This window comes from Capra hircus, chromosome 26 (assembly GCF_001704415.2).
Source record: "Capra hircus breed San Clemente chromosome 26, ASM170441v1, whole genome shotgun sequence".
Lineage (NCBI taxonomy): Eukaryota > Metazoa > Chordata > Mammalia > Artiodactyla > Bovidae > Capra > Capra hircus.
This window is the reverse complement of record NC_030833.1, coordinates 44,457,351-44,473,779: the sequence shown is the minus strand read 5'-3', so window position 1 is coordinate 44,473,779 and position 16,429 is coordinate 44,457,351. Positions and strand designations below refer to the sequence as shown.

Here is a 16,429-nt window from a genome sequence, read left to right as displayed (position 1 = left end):
ATATAGGTGCTAGTGTTCACTGTTTTACAAAGAATTCAACAAGGTGACTTGTAAAGAGGAGAGAGAGCAGAGCTAATCACCTAACATAAGTTATCATCTAGTGCTCTCAGGACAAAGAATCCTCAAGATAATACTAAACAGCCCACATTTTTCTGAACTAATGAAAGCTCTGGAGAAATAAGACAACGAGCCATTTCTGCTTTTCAACAGAAGTATGAATTGCTTACAGCTTTAGCTGCAAGGATGGTGAAGGTTCTCAGTGTCTTGTTCATGTACACATGGACAGGCTGAATTCAGCTGAGAAGACATTAATGTGGCAAGGTCTTTAGAAGAAAACATGAAGACACTTCAGATAAAGAGGCTTCAGTTTGCTGCCAGCATTTGAGAATCTATGACAGGTTAGAAGGGAAAATGGATATTTGAAAATGCCTTAAATAGCTAAAGGCCCTCTATGCCGTTTGTGATACTTGTTGAGATGATAGATTAGTGTGATGCAAAGGAACTCAGTTATAGTTTGGAGCAAAATACAAAATGTGAAAATTCACTTCTAAAAGAAATCTGGACAGAGAAGAAAGATGGCATGAAAAATGAGCTGTGTCAGAATACTAACATTCACATGGATGGACCTAGAGATTGTTACAGTGAAGTCAGTCAGAGAAAGAGAAATGTCACAGAATATCCCTTATGTGCAGAATCTGAAAGGAAATGATACAAATGAACTTATTTATAAAACAGAAACAGAATCACAGACTTAGAGAACCAACTTATGGTTGCTGGGGGAATGAGAAGGGAACAGATAGTTAGGGAGCTTGGGATGGACATGTACACACTGCTGTATTTGAAATGGACAGCCAACAAGGACCTACTGTATAGCGCAGACAACTCTGCTCAATGTTAGTGTTAGGACGGGAGGGGTTTTGGGGCAGAATGAATACATGGGTATGTATGGTTGCATCACTCTGCTGTGTGCCTGAAACTATCACAATATTGTTAATCAGCTATACTACAATATATAATAACAAGTTAAAAAAGAGTATTAACATTCAGAGAAGAAATCTGATCATATTCCCTCTTTAGAGTCTTACCCAGATAAACATGAAAAGTAGGTCACACAATGTAACAATTACTCTCTCTAGAGATGTTAACATTTTAACTTGTGTATAGGTTAGGAAGAAAGAACTCTGGCTTTAGGGTGACAGGTCTGGACTTCAATCCTAACTCCACTTAAGGTGTCTCTCTCTTATCTTCTTGGGCAGCTGAGTAACTTCTCTGAGCCCCAGTTCTGGCTGAGGATACCACCACGTACTGTATGGAGTTAATTGTGACCTTACATGAGAAAGTACCGCCATACGGGCATTTGTTGTTGTCTCTCTACACGTATCTTGGGTAGCTCAAATGTTATCCTTAACACAAAGCTAGATCATGTCGTTTCTGTGCTCAAACACTGCAGTGGCTTCCCAGCTCACTCATGACAAAGACAAAGCTGTCACAGATGCCTACAAGGCCCTGCTTCATTTGCACTCCTGCTCCCTGTGAGCCTCGCTCCCCACTTGGGTCACTGTGTTCAGGTCACACTGGATACCTTGCTGCTCCTTGAGCACAACAAGCAAGCTCCTACCTCAGGCCATTTGCCCATGCCGGCCTAAATATTCTCCCACAGTTATCCTCCGGGCTTGCTGCTCAGTTTCCTAAATTCTCTGTTCAAATGCTTCCTTACTTAGAAAGTGTCTCCTCACCCTAGTCTACATAAAAGAGAACCACCTACTTCCTTCCCTTTTGCAGTGTTCTATAGTTCTATTACAAGCTATATTTATTCTGTACTTATCACACCAAATATTTATTCTGATTGCTGGTGTAGTGTCTGTCTCCTTTCACTATTCCGTACACAACCCAAGACTGGGGATGTTTTTGTTCACTGTGCCTGACATAGAATAAATGCTCATGAAGTATTTGTTGACTAAGTGAATCAAAGAAAGAGTGAAATAAGCCATGATGACTTATCCCTGACAAAGCCACAAGAGAGCGGGCACCTTAGCACCGTACTGTGTATGTCTGAGCTCAACAGGATAGAGCAAGGGAACTTATAAATGACAAGTATATAGCATTTACTCTTTTTCTTCTTTCCAAAACTGCCCTTATGCATAAGAAGGAAGAAAAGATTTCCGTATGCTGATATGGCATAGAAAATATACATACCAAATATCTATATAATTCAGCTCTGAATTTTCAGTTTTTATGCTTACAACATGTTTTCTTAACCTTCATTTTTCCTTGAATGACTAAGATGTGGTATTATTCCCAGCCACACAGCCTCCTACATTAATAACATCATCTCTAGGATGTCAACTGAATTTTGGGGACAGTTGTCCCTCTGCATCTAAATACAAAATATATTTACGAAGTGTCAAATAGAAATGTGTTCACTGATATATTAACAATGGTCTCTTAGGGAGATTTTTAGTTGATTTAGTTCTTTTTAACTTTTTGCAAATGGTTAATTTGTACAGTTAGCATATCTCACCTATATGATAAGTGAAAATAATGACTCTGGTCATGGAAAAATTTTTAGAGTCTCTTTTAAATCAGAATAGCTATTTATTCTGACTCTCTCAAAGGATTCTAGTACAGTGGAATCCACCCTATTAGGATTCCATGAATGCAAAGACCTTGAGAAGTTGTGTGCAGTAGGATAACAGCCTATTCAAGTACAGGCTGAACCACACTAGTCATATCTTTAAAGAAAATACCTTATTTTTTTAAATTTCAACACAAACTCTGAGTAAGTTACAGCAATTTGTATTAAGTAAGTCTAAACTATTGTGCTTTATTATGAAGATATTTTCACAAAACTAATCCATGAAAAATTTTATGGTGAAATTTAGTTTGCTTTTTATTTGTCCTATTAGCCAAATTAATTATTTTGGCGGCTCAGTGATAAAGAATCCACGTGTAATGCAGTAGATGCAGGTTCAACCCCTGGGTCAGGAAGATCCCCTGGAGAAGGAAATGGCAACCCACTCCAGCATTTTGGCCTGGGAAATCCCATGGACAGAGAAGCCTGGCAGGCTACAGTCCATGGAGTGACAAAGAGTCAGAAATGACTCATCAACTAACCCACCACCACCCAATTGGTTATACCAACACCGCTTGTGCCAATTTGAAATAATGATGATAATGACTTTATAGCAGGTCAGCTAGAGATGGCAGTGTTGAGCGTGAACACAGGCAGCGAAAAGAGAAGGGAAGGAACGCATACTTTCCTCCTTTTGCTCAGGAATCCTTCCCAGCCTGGTTGGTCAGGCATGATTCCCAGGTCTGTCTTTGCAGATCATTCCAATACCACCTAGATGTACAGGCTAAAGTGCTGGTTGAGAATGTGAATTTTGAAACTTGTCTACCTTTGCTTAAATATCAACTTTTTTCTTTTTTTTTTTTTTTTGGACTGTGGTCCTGGACACATTTCTAAAACTCTATTTCCTCATCTGTAATATGGGAATATTCTCACCTGTGAGGAAGAAATAAAAGGGCCTATACATCAAACATAGTGTTTGGAACAGAGAACACATTCCGTTAGCTGCTTTTATTCTTTTGTGCTTCTTAGTTTAATAGTCTCTTCAGGCCAAAGCAATTTTGTCAAAATATTATCCATTAAAGGAATGAAATTTTGAACCAGTTTGTATTCCCAACCTACCTACTTCACTTCTACCCAGTGAATAAGCAGCAGATTGAGAGGCTTTAGGTAAAAGATTGCTGACCCTTGTACCACACTGGTTTCTTTCTTAGGGATTCCAGGAAGGAAACATGAATTAAAAAATGCCAATACTCAATATCTTTCTTCTGTTTTTTATAAGTAATGCTATGTGTTATATCAGAAATTAAAATTAGCAAAAGTTTCATTTGTATAAAAAGTTATTTTAACGTGAACCACTAGGTTGCCATTTGAAGGAATATCTACTTGAGCAAGGTGAATCTTAATATGGGAATTTTTGACAAAGATTTTGACACATTCTTAACTATCAGGCTCTATCTGGTACCCAAATAATATGGACCTGAAGATGAGAGGCAGTACCACCAGTATGTTAAAGAGCCTGGAAAACACAATTGCTGGCTATATTTAAATATGTGCTTTCTTTTATCTGGGACAAACACTTGCTTTATAAAGGCTTGTCTCCTTGTGGACCTAATTCTTTACACCTACTAGGAAAGAGGGTTCTGATCAGAGCAAGGTTAAAATTAGCTCAGTGCAATGACTAGGGGTTGGTCCTTAGAATCTACTTGGCCATTCATCTATTGAACCTTTTTATTAACAGTTCATAGTTTATTTAGCACTATAGATATCTTTTAATTATTTTGGAAGAAAATGGATTTCTGAACTATACTGTAATTAAAATATTTTTTAAATTAATGTTTGAACTGACAATATCACACAGCCTATTATTATGCAAAGTTCCTTTATAAAGTAGTTCAAACTACATTTCCATGCACAACAGGGAAGGGTGGCTTGCTTAGGTGAGCTGATGTCATAGACCACAGGTGAAGTGAGTTTGGAAAAGCTGATAACAGGGAGCCATGCACAACAGGGAAGGGTGGCTTGCTTAGGTGAGCTGATGCCATAGACCACCAGTGAAGTGAGTTTGGAAAAGCTGATAACAGGGACAGGTGGGCAAGGTGGCAGAGCAGGGAGACAGGGAACTCGTATCCTGTCACAGACACAGCAAAATTACAGCTGCTTTCAGAGCTACCATCTATGAGAGTGACATGAAGACTAGCAGAAAAGATTTTCTGCAACTAAAGACAGAAAGAAGGAGCTGCCATGAAACAAGAAGGAGGGGCAGAACCCAATACTGTCAGGACCCTCACCCTTGGATCTGCAACTCACAAATAAGAGGAATATTACAATCACAGACGTCCTCTCCAAGGGGTCCAATCTCACACTTGTCTCCCTGGCCTGTGTGTCCTACACCTAAAATATGAGCCCCTATAACATCTGGCTTTGAAAACCAGCAAGGTTTGCATTAGGGAGAGCAGGAGGGCTTTTTTTCACTCTTAAGTGGCATGTACAAAAATCTCACACACTTCAAGTCCCAGAAGTTTGAAAGGAGCCTGGATCAAAACTACTTACTAATCTCTGAGAGCCTCTGGAGAGGCGGGGGGGCAATAGGAGCACCCTTGGTGCCGTTTTAGGGAGCTTGTTCTAACCATGTGGACACAGGCACTGCAAAGTGCAACTTCAGAGTCCTCTTTCCATCCTATTAGGCTTCCCTAGCGGCTCATCTCAGACGGTAAACAGGCTGCTTGCAATACAGGAGACCCAGGTTCAATCCCTCAGTCAGGAAGATCCCCAGGAGAAGGGAATGGCAACACACTCCATATCCTTGCCTGGAGAATCCCATGGACAGAGGAGCCTGGCGGGCTACAGTCCACGAGGTCACAGAGAGACACAACTGAGCAACTCTATCCTAATACTGCTGGGTACTCGGCACTAGCCCCAGATATGCCCCTCCGGCCCAAGTCATGCAGACAGCTCTGTGGGGACTGAGCCCCACCACTGAACTAAGGAATAAAACCAAGCCTCAGAAAATGAACTAAACAAAGTGTAGATAAGCATTGTACCCAATACAGAGTTCAAGTTAATGATCATAAAAATGCATGGATAAACACAGAATTTTACCAAAGAGTTAGAAAATATAAAGAAGAACCAAACAGATCTGAAGAACATGGTAAGTGAAGTGAAAAGTACACTAGAATGATCAACAGATTAGATGATAAGTGAAGTGAAGTGAAAGGCACTCAGTCGTGTCCAACTCTTTGCAACCCCATGGATTATACAGTCCATGGAATTCTCCAGGCCAGAATACTGGGTAGCCTTTCCCTTCTCCAGGGAATCTTCCCAACCCAGGGATCGAATCCAGGTCTCCCACATTGCAGGTGGATTCTCTACCAGCTGAGACACAAGGGAAGCCCAGAGGAACAGATACATAATCTTATCTAAGTAATGGAAATCACACAAGCTGAACAGAAAAATGAAAAAAGGATTAAAAAAAAAATACAGATAGTTTGAGGCCTCTTAGACAATACTGTATGTACTGACATTAAAGAGAAAAATACATTTCTGAAGCCATTCTCCCAGGCCAGCATCACCCTGATACCAAAATGAGATAAAGATACCATTAAAAAAAATTATAGGCCAAATCACTGGTGAATATAGATGCAAAAACTCTCAACAAAATGTTAGCAAACCAAACTCAACAAAACATTAAAATGATCATAAGCCATGATCAAATGGGATTCACAGCAGGGAATCCAAGGATGGTTAATATATGCAAATCAATTAATATGATACTCCACATTAACAGACTTAGCAATAAAATATCTCAATAGACACAAAAATCTTCTGACAAAATTCTACACTGATCCATGATTAAAAACTCTCAACAAAGTGGGTACTGAGGGAAAATGCCTCAATATATAAACATGACATATCCACAGCTAACATGATATTCAATAGTGTAAAGCTAAAAGGATTCTCCTTAAGATTAAGAACAACATAAGGATGCCCACTCCATCACTTTTATTAAACATGGTACTGAAAGTCCTAACTATAATGGTCAGGGCAGAAAAGAAATAAAAGGAATCCAAACTGGAAAGAAGCAGTAAAACCGTTACTATTTATACACGGCATGATATTATATATAGAAAATCCTAAAGATCTCACTCTTCCCCCAAAAAACACTATTAAAACTATAAGTGAATTTGGTAAAGTTTCACAATACAAGATTAATATACAGGAATCTATTGCATTTCTATAAACTATCAATGAACTATCAGAAAGGAATTAAAACAATCCCATCTATAACTGTATCAAAAGAATAAAATACCTAGGAGTCTAACTAAAGAGGTACAAGACTTGTATCATGAAAACTAGAGGACATTAATGAAAGAAACTGAAGAAAATAAAAACAGTTAAAAAGCTATTTCATGCTCATGAAATGGAAGAATCAATATTGTTAAAATCAACATACTACTCAAGGCTCATCTACAGATTCAATGCAATCCCTAACAAAAAGCGTTTTTCACAGGACTAATAATTCTAAAATTTGTATGGAGACACAAAAGACCCTGAGTAGCCAAGGCAATCTTGAGAAAGAACATACTTGCAAGTATAATGCCCCTTGATTTCAAACTATACTGTGAAGCTATAGTAATCAAAAAAGTGGGTACTGGCACAAAAACAGACACAAAGATCAATGGAACAGAATATAATGCCCCCAATTAACCCAGGCTTATATGGTCAGTTGATTTATAACAATGGAAGCAAGGATATGTCAATACATGAGGGGAAACAAGTCTTTCCAATAAATGGTACTGGAGAAACTAAACAGCTACATGCATAAGAAATTGACGACTTTCTCATAGCATATATAAAAAATAAACTCAAGATGGATTAAAGACTTAATTGTAAGTCCTAAAATAATAAACTCCAAGAAGAAAATATAGGCAGTAGGCTCTCTGACATCAGTATTAGTAATACATTTTTCAAAACGTCTCCTCAGGGAATGGAAACAAAAGCAAAAATAAACAAATGGGCTATACCAACTAAAAATCTTTTGCATGGCGAAAGAAACTGTCAACGAAACAAAAAGGCAACCCATTGAATGGGAGAAATATTTGCAAGTAATATGTCCAATAAGGAGTTGATATCCAAAATATACAAGGAAACCATACAAGTCAACATAAAAAACTCCAAACAATCCAATTTAAAAAATGGGCAGAGGAACTGAATAGACATTTGTCCAAAGAAGACATACAGATGGCCAAGAGAAACTTGAAAAGATGCTCAACATCTCTAATCATCAAAAGGAGATGCAAATCAAAACCAGAGTGAGAATTTGCCTCACACCTGTGACAATGGCTATCATCAAAGATACCATAAACAACAAATGTTGGGGAGGATGTGGAGAAAAGGGAACCCTCCTTGGTAGGATTGTAAATTGGTATGTGTGTGCTCAGTCACTCAGTCATGTCTGACTCTTTGTGGCTCCATGAACCTCCTGCCCGGCTCCTCTGTCCATGGACTTCTCCAGGCAAGAGTACTGGAATGTGTTGCCATTCCTTACTCCAAGGGATCTCCCCAACCCAGGGATTGACCCTCATCTCTTGAATCTCTTACAACGGCAGGTAGATTCTTTACCACTAGTGCCATTGGTATAGGCAATTACAATTACCCAATTTTTATAGATTCCTATTAAAAGTAAAAATAGAACTGCCAAATGATTCAGCAATTTTACTTCCGGGTATTTGCTCAAAAAACCCAAAACACTAATTCCAAACAATGTATGCATTCCCATGTTCATAGCAGGGTTATTAGCCACAATAAAAAAAATAGCCAAGATATGGAAGCAACCTAAGTGCCATCAATAGACAAATGGATAAAGAAGATATGGTGTGTGTTTTATATAAAATATTAGCTACAAAAATGAAATCTTGCCATTTGCAACAACATGGACAGATCTAGAGGGTAGTATGCCAAGTGAAGTAAGGCAGACTGAAACAGAAATGCTATAATATCTTACTTATATGTGGAATCTAAAAGCAAAACAAACAAACTAAACAAAAAAAGACTTATAGATACAGAGAACAAATGTGTGGTTGCCAGAGTGGAAGGAAGTGGGGGTCATAAAATAAGGGAAGGGGATTTAAGAGGTACAAATGTTCAGTTATAGAATAAGCCAAGGGGATGTACTATATAAATAAGGAACATGGTGATATAATATTGTAATAACTGTAAGGGGACAGATGATTACTAGATTTATTGTGATCATCTCATAATGTATGCAAATATCAAATCACTATATAGTACACCTGAAACTAACATAATATTATATGCCAACTATATTTCAAGAAAAGTTTACAGGAAACCTGGATGCTAGTCTTGGATCTTTTTGTAATAGGTTTATGACTAGTCATATAACCTTACTGGGCCTCAGGCCACCTCTCAGAACATGAAGGGCTAAACTAAATTGCATCCAAGGGTTCTGGAAAATTCTATGAATCCGAAATTTGATATAATGTACATTTTAAAAGCATATTTGAATTATAGTTAACTTTATGGAAACAGTCCAACAAACTTGTGGTGGTAGCCTGGGCCAAAGGATAAAGCGTGGATTTCCCAAGAAACAAAAAGGTAGCTTATGGAAACGTGATGATCTGAAAGCGTGACCCTGCATTTATAGTACAAGCATATTCTGTTGGGAGGTGGAAGTTTCGTTTATTCTGTTCTCTCAGCCACAGCACCTGAAGGAGATCTGCTTACCTATTGCATTCTCTGTGTTACTAATTTTCAAAGACTGAAGCACTGGCTATCTCAAGCGGCTCAGTGGCAAAGAATGTGTCTGCCAATGCCGGAGATGCACGCTCAGTCCCTGGGTTGGGAAGATCCCCTGGAGGAGAGAATGGCGGCTCACTCCAGTATTCTTGCCAGAAGACCCCATGGACAGAGCAGCCTGATGGGTTCCTCTACAGTCCATGGGGTCACAGAGTCAGAACATAACTTAGTGACGGAGCACGCATACACTGGATGAAATCGCAGTAGCTTTCCCAAGAAGAGCATTAAAACAGGCCCCAAGGCATAAAGGGAATCTAGGCAGAGCCACACTACTTGTAATAGCTGGACAACAGCAAAACAGAAATGACAAATATTTTCTCTAAACAAAATAGCACAGGATTCAATTAGGCAATCCATGTCACATGGGATGGCATAAAATCATTTCTTTATTTTTGACATTTTTTAAACTGGGAAAAAATAGTTTTCTAAATAATTCAAGATTTAAGTATACAGCCATGGTCTGTATAATAAGATTTCAGTAGCCCATATTTCCTTAAATTGAGGTTATTTATGGAAGTCCTGATAAGCTCTGTAGTAAAAAGAAAAATTCTATAAGTGAAGATGGAAGGAAGGAAGAGGGGGAAGCAAGGGAAGGAGGGAGGGAAGGCAAGAAAAAATCCTGGACTGAGAGAACTGTTTGGGTCCTCTTCTATAAGATAAACTGAGCCAAACTGGGGTGCAGGAGAGTATGCTTTCTCTATTCCAGTTACAGTTCTCAACCAGATACACCAAAAGAGGCAAAAGACCCATAATAAAACTTTTAATAGCTGAGTAAATGAGTACACCAACTATTAGACCCTCTAGACATGCAAAAGCCCTAGGTTGTTCTGTCTCCATCATTTTCCAGTATTCCCTTATTGCCAGACATTGCTTCACAGCTTGAGATACTGACCTCAAACTGACCTATGAGATACTGACCTCAAACTCTGTGTTCAGCAAACAACGTAAACAGCTCTATTCTATAGCAACTGGGTACAATAACAAAGCTGAAGCAGGGTATAAAGGAGACATTAAATCAGCATAAGATTCAAAAAGAAGAAAAACATGAAGTTGTTGTGTATTAAACACGTTTATTTACATCTACAAAGAACTAGATTTACATTGAATAATTATACATTTAGAAAATAAAAGCTTTTTAGTGTAAAACACAGTTTTAGTGTAAGAAAACATGCAGGAAAAAGGATAATCTTTAGAGAGAGAGAGTAAATTAGCAGTTGCTGGAACTCAGAGTAGGAATGGAGAGTATTTGCAAATGGGCCACAAGGGTTCTTATTAAAGTGATGGAAATGTTCTAAAATTGGATTGTGGTGGTGATTGTATAATTTGTGGTGAACAGATTATACCTCAACAAAGTTTTTAAGGAATTTTAAAAAGAAAAGGCCCCCAAAATATGTGTATCTGTATTTTCTAGTTTTCTTTATTAACTGTGTGACAGTTATGTTTTTAAATTACATTTTAAGGAACTGCATGTCAGAAATGCTTTTCTTTCTATGCTTATCTTTACCTATTCAGTAAAAGTTCCCCAATTAGTCAAAACGATATTTCATTTTTACTCTAGTTTTGGGAAACTATTAACATTCTTAAAAACAGTTTATTCTTTTTTAATGACTTCCCTATTTTATGACTTTTCTTTTAAGCCCTAAGTACAAAAAAGTTGTGTCCAAGTAAAGGTTGGATTGTGGGTCAATTTAAGCAAAATGTATATACCTATTACAAATTCTTAAAACTTTTCTAGTCAAAATAATATGTATTTTCTGGGTAATGTCTTATTATTTTAATAACACACAAACTATAGTCATACCCAAGTTCATGTAATCTGGAGCCTCATTTTCCTCACTTTCAAGAATAAAACCACATTAGTTTATAGTTGCACATATTCCAAGACCTAATCAGATGGTGCATGTGAAAATACTTCGAAAATTAAAGGTGCTATGTAAGAATCGTTATCATTATTACCATGAATTCCAAGATATGGGGGAATGCTGATTAAAAGGGACACTTTTTTCCCTGATAGCTCAGCTGGTAAAGAATCTGCCTGCAACGTGGGAGACCCCGGCTGGATTCCTGGGTCAGGAAGATCTGCTGGAGAAGGGATAGGCTACCCACTCCAGTATTCTTGGGCTTTCCTTGTGGCTCAGCTGGTAACAAATCCATCCGCAATGCGGAAGACCTGGGTTCGATCCCAGGAGAAGTCAAAGGCTACCCACTCCAGTATTCTGGCCTGGAGAATTCCATGGACTGTATAATCCATGGGGTCACAGAGAGTTCGACATGACTGAGCGACTTTCACTATAAATAGTATTTTACTACTATAATTCATAATTAAATCTGTTTTTAAGTTAGTTGTTCCTACCATCTGAATGCAAAGGAATAGGAAAAATTTATCTGTCTGAATTTAAGGAAGTTTCTCTTTCAACAGAGAAAGAAAAAGCAATATTACTGCTGTGACTCAAATAACATTTTTGGACATGAAATACTGCTGCTGCTAAGTTGCTTCACTCGCGTCTGACTCTGAAATACTAACGTGCCCAAATATTCAGGAAGAACTGACTTACTGCATTAGTGAAAGAAAGTTAAATTTTTTAAGGGCACAGAAGGCTTCTATTCTACAAAGTAGTTTTGAACTGTACTCCTCAACATTTCCTAACCAAAAAAAAAACAAAAGATAACTTTTGTGAGAATTACATTTCACTGTGTAAAAGTACTATCAAGTTCAGGAAACATTAAGAATAATCTTAATTAAAAGCTTGTCTGATATCACACTGTTGTTAAAACCTCTTTTCTCACTAGTTATCCACAGTTTCATTACTTATCTGTCTCTCTACATTACATAGTAATATCATAGATTTCTTTTCCTTCATCTATGTCTGAAGCTTAAGAAAGAACCATGGCATCTGTTTTGTTCCATAGGATACAGCGGGAGAAACGATGGAAACTTGTTACTGTCTGGATGATGCCTATCCAAGTGACACAGAGAATGGAAAGGCTGGACAATGAGTTAAATAGGGACGTCAGAGTTTGAAAATTATTCAGCCAGGAGCACAGAGGTGTGGCCCTGTTGTAAGATGTTTTACTTAAGATTTTATTCATAATATTAAGCACTATTATGTATAATATTAAGCACTTAGTAACCACTAAGCTATCTATATTAATGGTCAAACATATCAATTCAGAACAAAGAACCTAGAAAAAGTGATTTGTCTTATCTTTTTTCATTTGATTCCACCTGCCATTTGTACAAGTGATAATTAAGAGACAGTCTTTTCATCCTTGTTTTCCTTCCCAAGGTCACCGCACCTGTCATGAAAAGTGTCCATAACCCCATTTTCTCTGTAACTTGCCTTTAGACCTAAAATTCAGTTCTATGGCTAGTGACAAGAAACATAAGGAAATACATATTTTCTTAAATCAAAATTGAGTAAAAGATGTGCAGAGCAGTGTTCATAGAGGAGATAGTTTCATTTTAATTTTTTAAAAAGACATTTAACTTTCAGTTTAGAGGAAGACGAGAAAGAGAGCTCCATTTAATTACAACATGAACAAAAGTTTGGATTATTTTATGGAAATAATTTGCAAATGAAAGTACACTTGTGATTTCCCTTAATAGAGAATTAGCACTGATACATTTTTACTCAAAGGGCTACTTACATTTCAGATTGTCTACTGAAATGTGAAATGTAAATGTATTATTTCTCTTCCCTACAGTACTTATTTTATTTTCTAGTGATATTAAAATTGATTTTACTACCTATGATATACTTTAAATTATTTTCCTTCATCAGATAATCGGTTTCTTTCCCTTAAGATTTAATTTCTATGTGTAATCTCATTAATATAAAGAAGTACTGTATGCAATGGTTTTGTACTGCTAAGTACTTCACATAATTCCGCTTATTCTAATACTTAAATACTTAAAACACCACATAGATGGAGTTCAGTATAAGTTGACATTTCACTTTCTTTTGCTTATTGACTCAGTGAATGTTTAAAATGAGCTTAAATGACACAGAGAGAATCATATATGGCAAAATTCTACTCTCTGAGATGTGATCAGATTAATTTATGAAAGTGTTTGCATTCTAGTCACACTTTTGAGATGTTAGACAAATAAACCTTGTAAGTTTTAAAGAAATGGTTACATACTGGAAGACTTTTAATCAAATGGCTTATAATCAGATCTTAATATCCTAATACATGGTATACTTGAACTTCACCCTTTCTGAGACCTGGGTTTGATCCCTGGGTTGGGGAGATCCCCTGGAGAAGGGAAAGGCTACCCACTCCAGTATTCTGGCCTGGAGAATTCCATGGACTGTATAGTCCATGGGGTTGCAAAGAGTTGGACACGACTGAGTGACTTTCACTCACTCACTTATCTGACCCACAAAGTCTCCTGATAACTTAGCTCAGAGTTTAGCCTAATATGACACACATCAGGGGCATTAATGTGAGGAGAGAGTACGACTTAGCAATGAACTATTAATGTATGCAGTTGATGAGATACACTGAAATATTCAGAATCATCTTTTTTCAGTTTATTTCTGGAAAGCAAGACCAATCATTTCATTTGATTTAAGAGGACATGGCTATTTTCAACACTACTAATAAATAGAAGATGTTTTTCCCTTTCATGGAAGGGATCTGTCATTGCAAGTGTTTATATAAAATTTTCAGGGACATGGAATACATCTTGGCACAAAGTAAACTACCTTATTCAGAAATGAAATTACGATGTTTATTTCTGGGAGCACTGCCACCTAAAAATAGCCTGTCTAGTCACCTTATAGTGTATTCTTTTATTTCATGGGTGGAAGTTCAGGGCTGAGTCTGTGTTTATTTGTGCCTCGCTTGACCTAATGGCCAAAAATGCCTGATGCCTTAAAGTACATCTCCTCTAAGAATATAATACGGTTATACCCTGTCAATTGGTCATCTGGTATTTCTTCCTGCTCCCCCACACAACCTCTAGTCAGGCCACTTGCTTTGGTGTCCTGTGAAAACACATGGCCTTCTGTGCTGTAAACTTTTCCTGGAATGGCCTTTCCCCCAACAGCCTTTTCTCATCTCTCTATTTCACCCCCAACCTATTCTCTCAGCTCTAGCTTGAGTTCTGTGTCTTCTTAGGACCTCACTACACCATCAGCTCCAAATGCTCTCTTTTTGAAATGCTGAGAATCCTTCTGCACGATTTAGAATTTAACACCGTTCTAAAAGATTTCATTTGCTGTTTTTCATATGTATGAATCTTCTTACTCAGGAGAAGGCAAGAAGTTCTTTGAGGGTAGGAATCACACCTCATATTTCTACACCCCACAGAAAATGTTTAGGAAATTTTTGCTAGATAAACTTTTGCTGCATGTGATGTGACCATAAATTTACTGGATTAAAAAATCAAATTTATGTCACAGAAAACAAAAAAGGTGAGTGAATGGATTAATTGGTGATAAAAGAGTTCATCCAAAATTCATCTTAAGCCTTGGAAAGACACGTCCACTGCCTCTAGAGTTATGATGCTTGCTCCGTCGCTTCAGTCATGTCTGACTCTGTGACTCTAAGGACTGCGTCTCGCCAGGCTCCTTTGTCGACATTTGTAGTTGTCCCTTAATGTTCTGAAGGGATTGGCTCCAGGATCCCCTGTGGATACCAAAATCCTCAAATCCTCAAGTCCCAGATATAAAATGGCATAATATTTGCATATAACCTAAGTGTCTGCCTACAATGCAGAAGACCTGGGTTCGATCCCTGAGTCAGGAAGATCCTCTGGAGAAGGAAATGGCAACCCACTCCAGTACTCTTGCCTGAAAAATCCCATGGATGGAGGAGCCTGGTAGGCTATAGTCCATGGGGTCGCAAAGAGTCAGACTTCACTTGGTCTTGGTAGACTTTAAATCATCTCTTCTTTGCTTATGATACCCAATACAATGAAAATGCGACATAGGTGTGAATACAGCACATATGTAAATAGTTGTCAGTACAATGTAAATGTGATGTAAATTGCTTCTGTGTCAAAGTCGTCGTTTTTCTAACAGCATTTGCCCACATTCGTGCTCCTGTGTCACACTTTGGCGATTCTCACAACACTGGAAACTTTTTCATTAGTATTTGCTATCATAATCTGTGATCAGCAATCCTTGATGTTACTACCATGACTCACTGAAGAGTCAGACGATAGCATTTTTTAGCAATCAAATATGTTTTAATTAAGGTATGTACATTGTTTTTCAAACATAATGCTTTTTCATATTTTATAGACTACAGTATGGTATATACATGCCTTCCCTAGTGGCTTGGTGGTAGAGCATCTGCCTGCTAAGCAAGAAATGTGGGTTCAGTCCCTGGGTCAGGAAGATCCCCTGAAGAAAGAAATGGCAACCCACTGCCGTATTCTTGCCTGGAAAGTCCCACTGACAGAAGAGCCTGGGGACTATAGTTATGGGGTTGCAAAAGAGTCAGACACAAGTTAGTGACTAAACAACAATAGGATATACATAACTTTTATATGCAAGCCAAAAAATTCCTGTCTCTTGCTTTATTGTGATACTCACTTTATTGCAATAGTCTGGAACTGAACCCGTAGTATCTCTCAGGAATGCCTGTATTGTGACTGCACCTGTTATGTTCAGTTAGCATTTATCAGATTGGATTTTCTTTAGCTCTCTGAATAACTTATTTTCTCAGAAATCAATACTATCTATCACAACTAATAATTTGTGTCAATTTTCATTCTTTTGGAGAATAAATGAGGATGACACATTTAATAATAATCCTAGTAGGGTATGGCAACCCACTCCAATATTCCTGCCTGGAGAATCCAGTGGACAGAGGAGCCTGGTGTGCTACAGTCCACAGGGTTGCAAAGAGTCGGACATGACTCAGAGACCAACACTGCATTGACTAGTAAGGTACGTCTAGAGAAAAGGCTGTATTAAAATGAGGCCATTTTGAGTGCTCACCCAGTATAGAGTCCTGATTCACTTTGGTTACTGAGGACACAAGGCCGTAGGATGGCAGGGTTTTCCCCAGGCATCCTCTGCAGCATAAACT

General features: G+C 37.9%; 1 protein-coding gene across 4 annotated transcripts in view; it reads right to left on the bottom strand.

The window, feature by feature from the left end:
- The window catches only part of PRKG1 (protein kinase, cGMP-dependent, type I), a 1,377,467-nt gene that overhangs the window by 32,750 nt on the left and 1,328,288 nt on the right, over nt 1-16,429 (bottom strand). The gene's annotated exons all lie outside the window — the stretch shown is intronic.